Here is a 14,605-nt window from a genome sequence, read left to right as displayed (position 1 = left end):
CTCATCTTATTTTATTTATTCATTCATATCCTAACATCTCATCTCACATCTCTTCCATTAGTACAGTTGTGTTTCTTCCTTTACATCACATTCTTTGTCTCCCACTCTTCTTCCACTAACAAAGGGATCCCTATACTGTGGTATAAAGGATCTCTATTATTATTATTATTATTTTTCTGTGCCTTCTTCTTTGTCATATGAGCAGGAGCAAGGATAAGAACATTCTTGTGGAAGCAGATCCAGAACCTGAAAGGACTCTGAAGAGAAAATTAAGAGAAGCTAAAATACAACAATCCAGAGATAACCTTTCAGAAATTTTCGAACAGGCAGAGGAGATGGCAGCCGAAAATAATAATAATGTAAGGAAGATGCTTGGTGACTTTACTGCACCTAATTCCAATTTACATGGAAGAAGCATCTCCATTCCTGCCATTGGAGCAAACAACTTTGAGCTGAAACCTCAATTAGTTTCTCTGATGCAGCAGAACTGCAAGTTTCATGGACTTCCATCTGAAGATCCTTTTCAGTTCTTAACTGAATTCTTGCAAATATGTGATACTGTAAAGACTAATGGAGTAGATCCTGAAGTCTACAGGCTCATGCTTTTCCCTTTTGCTGTAAGAGACAGAGCTAGATTATGGTTGGATTCTCAACCCAAAGACAGCCTGAACTCTTGGGATAAGCTGGTCACGGCTTTCTTAGCCAAGTACTTTCCTCCTCAAAAGCTGAGCAAGCTTAGAGCTGATGTTCAAACCTTCAGACAGAAAGAAGGTGAATCCCTCTATGAAGCTTGGGAAAGATACAAACAGTTGACCAAAAAGTGTCCTTCTGACATGCTTTCAGAATGGACCATCCTGGATATATTCTATGATGGTTTATCTGAGCTATCAAAGATGTCACTGGACACCTCTGCAGGTGGATCCATTCACCTAAAGAAAACGCCTGCAGAAGCTCAAGAACTCATTGACATAGTTGCTAATAACCAGTTCATGTACACTTCTGAAAGGAATCCTGTGAATAATGGGACGCCTATGAAGAAGGGAGTTCTTGAGGTTGATACTCTGAATGCCATATTGGCTCAGAATAAAATATTGACTCAGCAAGTCAATATGATCTCTCAGAGTCTGCATGGAATGCAAGCTGCATCCAACAGTACTCAAGAGGCTTCTCCTGAAGAAGAAGCTTATGTTCCTGAGAACCCTGCAATAGCAGAGGTAAATTACTTAGGTGAACCTTATGGAAACACCTATAACTCAACATGGAGAAATCATCCAAATTTCTCATGGAAGGATCAAAAGCCTCAACAAGGCTTTAACAATGGTGGAAGAAACAGGTTTAGCAACAGCAAGCCTTTTCCATCATCAACTCAGCAACAGACAGAGAACTCTGAACAAAATGCTTCTAATTTAGCAAATCTAGTCTCTGATCTATCTAAGGCCACTGTAAGTTTCATGAATGAAACAAGGTCTTCCATTAGAAATCTGGAAGCACAAGTGGGCCAGCTGAGTAAAAGGATCACTGAAATCCCTCCTAGTACTCTCCCAAACAATACAAAAGAGAACCCAAAAGGAGAGTGCAAGGCCATTGACATAAGCGCCATGGCCGAACCTGTGAGGAGAGGAGAGGACGTGAATCCCAAGGAGGAAGACCTCCTGGGACGTCCAGTGATCAATAAGGAGCTTCCCTCTGAGGAACCAAAGGACTCTGAGGCTCATTTAGAGACCATAGAGATTCCATTGAACCTCCTTATGCCCTTCATGAGCTTTGATGAGTATTCCTCTTCTGAAGAGAATGAGGATGTTACTGAAGAGCAAACTGCCAAGTTTCTTGGTGCAATCATGAAGCTGAATGCCAAATTGTTTGGCATTGATGCTTGGGAAGTTGAACCTCCCTTGTTCATCAATGAACTAAGTGATCTGGATCAACTGACATTGCCTCAGAAGAGACAGGATCCTGGAAAGTTCATAATACCCTGTACCATAGGCACCATGCTCTTTAAGGCTCTGTGTGACCTTGGTTCAGGAATAAACCTCATGCCCCTCTCTGTAATAGAGAAACTGGGAATCTATGGGGTGCAAGCTGCTAAAATCTCACTAGAGATGGCAGACAGCTCAAGAAGACAGGCTTATGGACAAGTAGAAGATGTATTAGTAAAGGTTGAGGGCCTTTACATACCTACTGATTTCATAGTCCTGGATACTGGAAAGGAAGAGGATGAATCCATCATCCTAGGAAGACCTTTCCTGGCCACAGCAAGAGCTGTGATTGATGTTAACAGAGGTGAAATAGTCCTTCAATGGAATGAGAACTCCCTTGTATTCAAAACTCAAGGATCTCCCTCTACAACTATGGAGAGGAAGCAGAAAAAGATTCTCTCCAAGCAGAGTCAACCAGAGCCCCCACAGTTAAACTCTAAGTTTGGTGTTGGGAGGCCACAACCAAACTCTAAGTTTGGTGTTGAACTCCCATATCCAAACTCTAAGTTTGGTGTTGGAGAGTTTCAACAAAGCTCTGCACATCTGTGAGGCTCCATGAGAGCCCACTGTCAAGCTATTGACATTAAAGAAGCGCTTGTTGGGAGGCAACCCAATGTTTATCTAATTCTTATTTTTATTGTTTTTCGTGTTTTCTTAGGTTCATGATCATGTGGAGTCACAAAATAAATATAAAAATTGAAAATGGAATCAAAAACAGCAGAAGAAAAATCACACCCTGGAGGAGCATCTGTCTGGCGTTCAAACGCCAGAACAGAGCATAGTTCTGGCGCTGAACGCCCAGAATGGGAGCATCCTGGTGCTGAACGCCCAGAACAAGCATGGTTCTGGCGTTCAACGCCAGAAATGGCAGCAAAGGGGCGTTGAACGCCCAAAATGGGCACCAACCTGACGCTGAACGCCCAGAGTTGTGTGCAAGGGCATTTTACATGCCTAAATTGGTGCAGGGATGTAAATGCCTTGACACCTCAGGATCTATGGACCCCACAGGATCATCTCAGGATCTGTGGACCCCACAGGATCCCCACCTACCTCATCATCTCTCTTTCCATTCATGATCATCCCTTCTTTTTTTCCATTTACCACTCACATCCATACACCCACTACCTTCAAAAATTCAACATCTCTCTCCCACCCAATCCCACCCATATGGCCGAATACACACTCCCATCCATCTCCTCCATATCTTCTTCTTATTCTTCTATTCTTTCTTCTTTTGCTCGAGGGCGAGCAACATTCTAAGTTTGGTGTGGTAAAAGCATAGCTTTTTTGTTTTTTCCATAACCATTGATGGCACCTAAGGCCAGAGAAACCTCTAGAAAGAGGAAAGGGAAGACAAAAGCTTCCATCAAGGGTCTATAGCTCAGTGGTAGAACATTTGACTGCAAATCAAGAGATCCCTGAGATACCTCAGGCGATACATTTTCTTCCACACAATTATTGGAAGCAACTAAGGGTGGAACATCAAGAGCACTCCATCATCCTTCATGAAATCAGAGAAGATCTAAAAGCAATGAAGGAGGAGCAACAAAGACAAGGAAGAGACATAGAAGAGCTCAAGGACATCATTGGTTCCTCAAGAAGGAAACGCCACCATTACTAAGGTGGATTCATTCCTTGTTCTTATTTCTTCTGTTTTTCGTTTTCTATGTTATGTGCTTATCTGTGTTTGTGTCTTCATTATATGATCATTAGTAGTAGTAACTATGTCTTAAAGTTATGAATGTCCTATGAATCCATCACCTCTCTTAAATAAAAACTGTTTTAATTCAAAAGAACAAGAAGTACATGAGTTTTGAATTTATCCTTGAGCTTAGCTTAATTATATTGATGTGGTGATAATGCTTCTTGTTTTCTGAATGTATGCTTGAACAGTGCATATGTCTTTTGAAGTTGTTGTTTAAGAATGTTAAATATGTTGGCTCTTGAAAGAATGATGACTAGGAGACATGTTATTCGATAATCTGAAAAATCATAAAAATGATTCTTGAAGCAAGAAAAAGCAGCAAAGAACAAAGCTTGCAGAAAAAAAAAAAGAGGGGGCGAAAAAAAAAAGAATAGAAAAAAAAAGAAAAAGAAAAAGCAAGCAGAAAAAGCCTATAACCCTTAAAACCAAAAGGCAAGGGCAAATAAAAAGGATCCCAAGGCTTTGAGCATCAGTGGATAGGAGGGCCTAAAGGAATAAAATCCTAGTTTAAGCGGCTAAACCAAGTTGTCCCTAACCATGTGCTTGTGGCGTGTATGTGTCAAGTGAAAACTTGAGACTGAGCGGTTAAAGTCAAGGTCCAAAGCAAAAAAAGAGTGTGCTTAAGAACCCTGGACACCTCTAATTGGGGACTTTAGCAAAGCTGAGTCACAATCTGAAAAGGTTCACCCAATTATGTGTCTGTGGCATTTATGTATCCGGTGGTAATACTGGAAAACAAAGTGCTTAGGGCCACAGCCAAGACTCATAAAGAAGCTGTGTTCAAGAATCATCATACTGAACTAAGAGAGTCAATAACACTATTCAAAATCTGAAGTTCCTATAGATGCCAATCATTCTGAACCTCAATGAATAAAGTGAGATGCCAAAACTATTCAAGAGGCAAAAAGCTATAAGTCCCGCTCATATGATTGAAGCTATGTTTCATTGATAGTTTGGAATTTATAGTATATTCTCTTCTTTTTATCCTATTTGATTTTCAGTTGCTTGGGGACAAGCAACAATTTAAGTTTGGTGTTGTGATGAGCGGATAATTTATACGCTTTTTGACATTGTTTTTAGTATGTTTTTAGTAGGATCTAGTTACTTTTAGGGATGTTTTTAATAGATTTTGTGTTAAATTCACATTTCTGGACTTTACTATGAGTTTGTGTGTTTTTCTGTGATTTCAGGTATTTTCTGGCTGAAATTGAGGGACTTGAGCAGAAATCAGATTCAGAGGTTGAAGAAGGACTGCTGATGCTGTTGGATTCTGACCTCCCTGCACTCAAAGTGGATTTTCTGGAGCTAAAAAACTCGAAATGGCGCGCTTCTAATTGCGTTGGAAAGTAGCCATCCAGGGCTTTCCAGCAATATATAATAGTCCATACTTTGGCCAAGAATAGACGACGTAAACTGGCGTTCAACGCCAGCCTTCTGCCCAAATCTGGCGTCAAGCGCCAGAAAAGGATCCAAAACCAGAGCTGAACGCCCAAACTGGCACAGAAACTAGCGTTCAACTCCACAAATGGCCTCTGCATGTGCTACACTTAAGCTCAGCCCAAACACACACCAAGTGGGCCCCGGAAGTGGATTTATGCATCAATTACTTACTCATGTAAACCCTAGTGACTAGTTTATTATAAATAGGACCTCTTACTATTGTATTAGGCGTCTTTTTGACCATCTTTGAACGCATTGTTCTTAGACCATAGGGGCTGGCCACACGGCCATGCCTGGACCTTCACTTATGTATTTTCATACGGTAGAGTTTCTACACTCCATAGATTAAGGTGTCGAGCTCTGCTGTTCCTCAAAGATTAATGCAAAGTACTACTGTTTTCTATTCAATTCTTCTTATTTCGCTTCTAAGATATCCATTCGCACCCAAGAACGTGATGAAGGTGATGATTATGTGTGACGCTCATCATCCTTCTCCTTTATGAACGCGTGCCTGACAAACACTTCTGTTCTACATGAATTAAGCTAGAATGAGTATCTCTTAGATCTCCTAACCAGAATCTTCGTGGCGTAAGCTAGAATGATGGCGGCATTCAAGAGAATCCGGAAGGTCTAAACCTTGTCTGTGGTATTCTGAGTAGGATTCAATGATTGAATGACTGTGACGAGCTTCAAACTCGCGATTGTTGGGCGTTAGTGACAGACGCAAAAGGAGGGTGAATCCTATTCCAGCATGATTGGGAACCGACAGATGAATAGCCGTGCCGTGACAGGGTGCGTGAGCATATTATTCACTGAGAGGAGGGGATGTAGCCACTGACAACGGTGATGCCCTTGCATAAAGCCAGCCATGGAAAGGAGTAAGACTGATTGGATGAAGATAGCAGGAAAGCAGAGGTTCAGAGGAACGAAAAGCATCTCCATTCGCTTATCTGAAATTCCTACCAATGATTTACATAAGTATCTCTATCCCTATTCTATTATATAATATTCGAAAACCACATAATTATTTTATATCCGCCTGACTGAGATTTACAAGGTGACCATAGCTTGCTTCATACCAACAATCTCCGTGGGATTCGACCCTTACTCACGTAAGGTATTACTTGGACGACCCAGTGCACTTGCTGGTTAGTTGTATCGAAGTTGTGACAGACAATAAAACTAGATCAGAGCACCAGGCCTTTGAAGCCATGGATATGTATCACAATTTCGTGCACCAGTAACTCCCTGCTATTTGTGAGGTGACTACTTGGGAATCACTGAAGATGATAAGCTTTTGAACTCCAACTTCTTTAGCCAGTCTCAAACCAGCTAGTAATACCTCGTATTCGGCCTGGTTGTTTGAAGCAGGGAACTCAAATTTTAGGGAGAGTTCGATTTGGGTTCCCTGGTCGCTTTCTATTATCACACCTGCACCACTCCCGGTTTTATTTGAAGAGCCGTCTACATAGAGATTCCATTTTGTAGGAGTTCCCGGGGTGTCAGTGTACTCAGCAATGAAATCGGCCAAATACTGAGACTTGATGGCCGTCCGAGCTTCATATTGAAGATCGAACTCAGATAGTTCGACTGCCCACTGTAGAATTCTTCCAGCTAAGTCTGTCTTCTGTAGAACGCCTTTCATGCGTTGGTTAGTGGTGTGGGAAATTGTGATTACACTTTTAACAACTCTGCATAACTAACCAGTAAGTACACTGGGTCATCCAAGTAATACCTTACGTGAGTAAGGGTCGATCCCACGGAGATTGTCGGCTTGAAGCAAGCTATGGTTATTTTGTAAATTTTAGTCAGAAGTTTAATAATAAGAGTGATTGTATTTACGAAAAATAAATAACGTGAAATAAATAGTACTTGTGATTCAGTAATGAGAAACAGGCTGAGGTTCCGGAGATGCTCTGTTATCTGAATCTCTACTTTCTACTGTCTTCTTCTCCAAACACGCATGGCTTCCTTCAATGGCAAGCTGTATGATCCTCTCGGATGAAAAATACCAGGTACGATGTCTGCACGGCTAATCAACTGTCGGATTGCTCGTCTCGGATGAAAAATACCATGTACAGCTACCGCACAGCTAATCATCAGTCGGTTCTAACTAGCGTCGGAATAGGACCCTTGTCCTTTTGCATACTGTTACTGCGCCCAACATTCACAGGTTTGAAGCTCGTCACAGTCATCCCTTCCCAGATCCTACTCGAAATACCACAGAGAAGGTTCAGACTTTTCGGATCCCAGGAATGCTGCCCATTTGGTTCTAGCCTATACCACGAAGGTTCTAACCCCCGGACTCGGTCTGTGGATCAGAAACCCAAGAGATACGCACTCAAGCTATCGCCCAATGACTACGTTGAGCTCAGATAGAATGGAGTGGTTGTCAGGCACGCGTTCATAGGGTTGAGGATAATGATGAGTGTCACGGATCATCATGTTCTCATTGTTGAAGTACGAGTGAGTATCTTAGAATAGAATCAAGTGTGATTGAATAGAAAATAGTAGTAATTGCATTAATCCATTGAAACACAGCAGAGCTCCTCACCCCCACCTATGGGGTTTAGAGACTCATGCCGTCAAAGTTACAATATGAAGTGTAAAAAATGTCAAAAGGTTACAAAATAAATCCTTAAAAGTAGTTTTTATACTAGACTAGTAACTTAGGTTTACAGAAAATGAGTAACTAAGTGCAGATAGTGCAGAAATCCACTTCCGGGACCCACTTGGTGCGTGCCTGGGCTGAGCTTTCAAGATTTCACGTTCATATGCCCAAAGTTGGCGTTAAACGCCACCCTGAGTGCCAGAATGGGCGTTTAACGCCGAAAAAGGTGCCAGTTCTGGCGTTTTACGCCAGAAAGTTTTAGGCTAACTTTGGACGCCAGTTTGGGCCATCAAATGAAAACGCCAGAAAGTTTTAGGCTAACTTTGGACGCCAGTTTGGGCCATCAAATCTCGGGCAAAGTATGGACTATTATATATTGCTGGAAATCCCATAATGTCTACTTTCCAACACAATTAAGAGCGCGCCAATTGGACTTTTGTAGCTTGAGAAAATCTATTTCGAGTGCAGGAGAGTCAGAATCCAACAGCATCTGCAGTCCTTTTTTCAGCCTCTGAATCAGATTTTTGCTCAGATCCCTCAATTTTAGCCAGAAAATACCTGAAATTACAGAAAAACACACAAACTCATAGTAAAGTCCAGAAATGTGATTTTTGAATAAAAACTAATAAAAATATAATAAAAAGTTACTAAATCTTACTAAAAACTATGTAAAAATAATGCCAAAAAGGGTATAAATTATCCACTCATCACAATACCAAACTTAAATTGTTGCTTGTCCCCAAGCAACTAAAAACAAAATAGGATAAAAAGAAGAGAATATACATTGAATTCCAAACTTATCAATGAAGATTAGCTTCAATTAGATGAGCGGGACTTGTAGCCTTTTTTCTTCTGAATAGTTTTGGCATCTCACTTTATCCTTTGAAGTTCAGAATGATTGACATCTATAGGAACTCAGAATTCAGATAGTGTTATTGATTCTCTTAGTTCAGTATGTTGATTCTTGAACACTACTACTTTATGAGTCTTGGCTGTGACCCTAAGCATTTTGTTTTCCAGTATTATCACCGGATACATAAATGCCACAGACACATAACTGGGTGAACCTTTTCAGATTGTGACTCAGCTTTGCTAGAGTCCCCAGTTAGAGGTACCCAGAGCTCTTAAGCACACTTTTTTTGCTTTGGACCACGAATTTAACCGCTCAGTCTCAAGCTTTTCACTTGACACCTTCACGCCACAAGCACATGGTTAGGGACAGCTTGATTTAGCCGCTTAGGCCAGGATTTTATTCCTGTGGGCCCTCATATCCATTAATGCTCAAAGCCTTGGATCCTCTTTATCCTTGCCTTTTGGTTTAAAGGGCTATTGACTTTTTCTGCTTGCTTTTTCTTTTTCTTTCTTTTTTTCTCTCTTTTTTTTCTTTTTTCGCAAGCTTTGTGTTTTTCACTGCTTTTTCTTGCTTCAAGAATCAATTTTATGATTTTTCAGATTAACAATAATATTTCTCTTTTTTTTTATTCTCTCAAGAGCCAACAATTTTAACATTCATAAACAACAAATTCAAAAATATGCACTGTTCAAGCATTCACTCAGAAAACAAAAAGTATTGCCACCACATCAAGATAATTAAACTAATTTCAAGATAGAATTCGAAATGATGTACTTCTTGTTCTTTTGCAATTAAAAATATTTTTCATTTAAGAAGGGTGAAGGATTCATGGAATCTTTCATAGCTTTAAGACATAGACTCTAAACTTTATTGATCATGGAATAAAAATAAGACATAAAATAAACATAAAAGCAGACAAATAATAATAAAAGAAAGGAAATTAAAGACATAGAAATAAATCACTCTAATACTAATGCTTATGTAACTCTTAAAATAGGTTTCTAATAATAAAAGTTATCACAGAGTTAGGACTCAACAACCTTTATTTTGAGAGATAGGTGCTCCTTCAATCTGTGGGACGTCCAACTCTTCAAGGATCAACTTCTGGCGTTTTAGTTCCTGTAGCTCATGCCCTTGCTCCTCTTGTTCTCTGAGCAGTTTGCGGAGCATGCTGTTCTGATTCTGTTGCTCTTCTTTGAGTTGACCCATAGATTCTTGCAGCTTGTTGACAGACGCTTTTAAGCGGGCCCAATAGTCAAATTGAGGAATTTTTGGGAGGAGCTCATGCGCCCTCCTCTTGGTGAGGTTGTCTTAAACTTGAGGTCCATCCATTACCCTTTTGGTGATTGGGTGTTCAACTGGGATATACTCATCCATACCTATCTATACTCTCGCATCATTACATAACAGACTTATCAAGCTTGGGTAAGCCAATTTGGCTTTAGTGGATTCCTTGTTTGTAAATAATTAAATTTCACAAGGAATTAACTGATGAACCTCCACTTCTTTTCCCAGCATAATTTAGTGAATCATCACTGCTCTTTTGACAGTGACTTCAGAGCGGTTACTGGTGGGAAGTATAGACCGCCCAATGAAATCCAGCCAGCCCCTAGCAACTAGCTTAAGGTCTCCTCTCTTCAGTTAGTTTGGAACACCTTTTACATTGGTTATCCACTTGGTTCCAGCGAGGCATATGTCCTCTAGAACTTGATCCAGCTTTTTATCTTTAGCCATTCTCCTATTAAAGGATTCTGGATCATCCTGCAGTTGAGGAAGTTTGAGGACTTCTCTCACTTTGTCAAGATGGAAGTAGATAATCCTCCATCTGACCATGGTTCGAAAAGTGTGGAAGGCAGTTCCTTCCATTCTTTACTTATCTGTCAGCCACAAATTTGTATAGAATTTCTGGACCATGTTTCTTCCCACATTCATCTTAGGATTAGCTAGGATTTTCCAGCCTCTGTTTCGAATCTGCTCTTAGATCTCTGGATATTCATTTTCTTTCAGATCGAAATTGACTTCCGGGATCACTGATCTTCTGCACACTATTTTGAAGTAATGATCTACATGTTCTTTGGTGTAGAACCTCTCATGCATCCATTGTGGTTTTGGATTGTTTTTTTTTTTCTTGCCTCTTGGAGTGGTTTGTTTTCCTTTAAGGGCCATGATCTTAGTCAGTGATCACAGAAAATCACACCAAACTTAGAGGTTTGCTTATCCTCAAGCAAAAGTAAGAAAAAAAGAGGAATAGGTGGAGAGAAGGATTTGAATGATGGAGGTGGGGGATGGCCGAATGTATAAATAGAAGGAAGGGGGGATTGGTTTCAAAATTTTGGAAAAAAGATATGATTGAAGGATATGATTGATAAAAGATAAACATAATGTGACAAAACTGAGATTCTTTTCAAAAATTTAAAAGATATGAAAGAGATATGAGGAAGTTAAATCTGAATTATTTTGTTTATGCATCTAAGAAATAAAAGATGATATGAATGAATGAAAAAGATTTGAAAAGAAATTGGAAAGATGAATGAGTTTTGAAAAAGAATTGAGAAGAATTGAAAAAGAATTAAGAAGAATTTATAAGATTATAAATTTTTATGAATGGAAATTAAAAAATGAATGTTTGTAATGTTTGGATGCAGAAAATTTTGATTTAAAACATAAAAATTCAAAAAAAAAAAATTGAATTGGAAATGAAATTACCTCTCCCCTAGCTATTCTGGCGTTAAACGCCCAGAATGATAGCCATTCTGGCGTTTAACGCCCATCTGGTGGCCATTTTGGGCGTTTAACGCCCAGCCAGATACCCTGGCTGGCGTTAAACGCCAGCAATCCTTTCTTACTGGGCATTTTTCTGAACGCCCAGGATGCTGCTGTTTCTGGCGTTTAACGCCCAGAATGATATCTTTACTGGCGTTAAACGCCCAGAATGATAGCCATTCTGGTGTTTAACGCCCAATTTGCCTCTTTACTGGCGTTTTAATGCCAGTGAGCTCTTTTTCTCTGTGATTCGTCTGTTTTATGTTTTGAACCTTCATTTCCTTTACTTTTTCACTGATAAGCATTAACAAACATAATTAACAAAATTAAATAAACTTATATAATTGTTATAAACATCTAATAATGGCTGGGTTGCCTCCTAGTAGGTGCTTCTTTACTGTCTTTAGCTGGACTTTACTGAGCTTTTAATTTAGTCTCAGCTCTGAGCATTTTTGCTCAACATTGCCTTCAAGATAATGTTTGATTCTCTGTCCATTAACAATAAACTTTTTGTCAGAATGAATATCTTGAAGCTCTACAAAACCATATGGTGACACACTTGTAATCACATATGGTCCCCTCCACCGGGATTTCAACTTCCCAGGGAACAATCTAAGCCTAGAGTTAAACAGTAGGATATTCTGTCCTACCTCAAAGACTCTAGAAGATAGCCTTTTTTCATGCCATCTTTTTGCTTTCTCTTTATAAATTTGAGCATTTTCAAAAGCACTAAGTCTGAACTCTTCCAGCTCATTCAATTGGAGTAATCTTTTCTCTCCAGCTACCTTAGCATCAAGGTTTAGGAACCTGGTTGCCCAATAGGCTTTGTGTTCTAGCTCCACTGGCAGATGATAGTCTTTGCCATACAAGCTGGTATGGAGAGGTTCCTATAGGAGTCTTGAATGCTATTCTGTATGCCCACAGAGCATCATCCAGACTTCTTGCCCAATCCTTTCTACAGGTACTTACAGTCCTCTCCAGGATTCATTTTAGTTCTCTATTCGAGACTTCGGCCTGCCCATTTGTCTGTGGATGATATGGAGTCGCCATTTTGTGGTTAATCCCATATCGGACCAGAGCAGAGTCAAGCTGTTTATTGCAGAAATGAGTGCCTCCATCACTGATCAGTATCCTAGGGACACCGAACCTGCTGAAGATATGCTTCTAGAGGAACTTCATTACTGTCTTAGTGTCATTAGTGGGTGTTGCAATTGCCTCTACCTATTTAGATACATAGTCTACTGCCACTAGAATATAAGTGTTTGAGTATGATGGTGGGAAAGGCCCCATGAAGTCAATACCCCATACATCAAACAACTCAATTTTTAAGATCCCTTGTTGAGGCATGGCGTAACCATGAGGCAGATTACCAGCTCTCTGGTAACTGTCACAGTTACCTACAAACTCTCAGGAGTCTCTATAGAGAGTGGGCCAGTAGAAGCCACATTAGAGAACCTTGGTGGCTGTTCGCTCACCTCCAAAGTGTCCTCCATATTGTGATCCATGGCAATGCCATAGGATCTTCTGTGCCTCTTCTCTAGGCACACATTTATAGATTACTCCGTCTGCACACCTCTTAAAGATATACGGTTCATCCCACAAGTAGTACTTTGCATCTGAAATCAACTTTTTCATTTGTTGCTTACTGTACTCTTTGGGTATGAATCTCTCAGCTTTATAGTTTACAATGTCTGTAAACCATGGTAATTCTTGAATGGCAAAGAGTTGCTCATCTGGAAAGGTTTCAGAGATTTCAGTAGGAGGGAGGGACGCCCCTGCTACTGGTTTTATCCGGGATAGGTGATCTGCTACCTGGTTCTTTGTCCCTTTTCTGTCTCTTATTTCTATATCAAACTCTTGCAGAAGCAACACCCATCTGATGAGTCTGGGTTTTGAATCCTGCTTTGTGAGGAGATATTTTAGAGCAGCATGGTCACTGTACACAATCACTTTTGACCCCACTAAATAAGATCTGAACTTGTCAATGGCATAAACCACTGCAAGAAACTCTTTTTCTGTGGTTGTGTAATTCTTCTGTGCGTCATTCAAAACACGACTAGCATAATAAATGATGTGCTGAAGCTTGTTATGCCTCTATCCCAATACTGCACCAATGGCATGGTCACTGGCATCACACATTAGTTCGAACGGTAATGTCCAGTCTGGTGCAGAAATAACTGGTGCTGTGATAAGCTTAGCTTTCAGAGTTTTAAATGCCTGTAGACACTCCGTGTCAAAGACAAATGGCGTGTCAGCAGCTAGCAGATTGCTCAGAGGTTTTGCAATTTTTGAAAAATCCTTTATAAACCTTCTATAGAATCCTGCATGCCCCAGAAAGCTTCTGATTGCCTTAACATTGGCAGATGGTGGTAATTTTTCAATTACCTCTACTTTAGCTTTATCCACCTCTATTCCTTTGTTCGAAATTTTGTGCCCAAGGACAATTCCTTCAGTCACCATAAAGTGACATTTCTCCCAATTTAAAACCAGGTTAGTCTCTTGGCACCTTTTCAGAACAAGTGCTAGATGATCAAGACAGGAGCTGAATGAGTCTCCAAATACTGAGAAGTCATCCATGAAGGCTTCCAGAAATTTTTCTACCATATCAGAGAAAATAGAGAGCATGCACCTCTGAAAGGTTGCAGGTGCATTGCACAGACCAAATGGCATCCTTCTGTAGGCAAATACTCCAGATGGACATGTGAATGCTGTTTTCTCTTGGTCCTGAGGATCTACTGCAATTTAGTTGTAACCTGAATAGCCATCCAAAAAGCAGTAGTATTCATGGCTTGCTAGTCTCTCTAGCATCTGGTTTATGAATGGTAAAGGAAAATGATCCTTTCTGGTGGCTGTATTGAGCCTTCTGTAGTCAATACACATATGCCACCCTGTAACTGTTCTTGTAGGAACTAGTTCATTCTTTTCATTATGAACTACTGTCATGCCCCCCTTCTTAGGGACAACTTGGACAGGGCTCACCCAGGGACTATCAGAAATAGGATAAATAATCCCAGCCTCTAGTAACTTAGTGACCTCTTTCTGTACCACCTCCTTCATGGCTGGATTCAGCCGCCTCTGTGGTTGAACCACTGGCTTAGCATCATCCTCCAATAGGATCTTGTGCATGCATTTAGCTGGGCTAATGCCCTTAAGATCACTTATGGACCACCTAAGAGCTGTCTTGTGTGTCCTTAGCACCTGAATTAGTGCTTTCTCTTCCTGTGGCTCTAAGATAGAGCTTATGATCATAGGAAAAG

The 14,605-nt window shown here is 40.3% G+C and overlaps 1 non-coding gene across 1 annotated transcript; it reads right to left on the bottom strand.

The window, feature by feature from the left end:
- Positions 1–731: 731 nt before the first annotated feature.
- Positions 732–839, bottom strand: LOC112787358 (small nucleolar RNA R71). Its single transcript, XR_003194776.1, has one exon. It is a non-coding gene; the product is annotated as a small nucleolar RNA R71 (small nucleolar RNA).
- Positions 840–14,605: the final 13,766 nt, after the last annotated feature.

The sequence above is a fragment of the Arachis hypogaea genome, chromosome 20 (assembly GCF_003086295.3).
Source record: "Arachis hypogaea cultivar Tifrunner chromosome 20, arahy.Tifrunner.gnm2.J5K5, whole genome shotgun sequence".
Classification (NCBI taxonomy): domain Eukaryota; kingdom Viridiplantae; phylum Streptophyta; class Magnoliopsida; order Fabales; family Fabaceae; genus Arachis; species Arachis hypogaea.
Note: the sequence above shows the minus strand (reverse complement) of the source record. Positions and strands in the feature narration are given on the sequence as shown.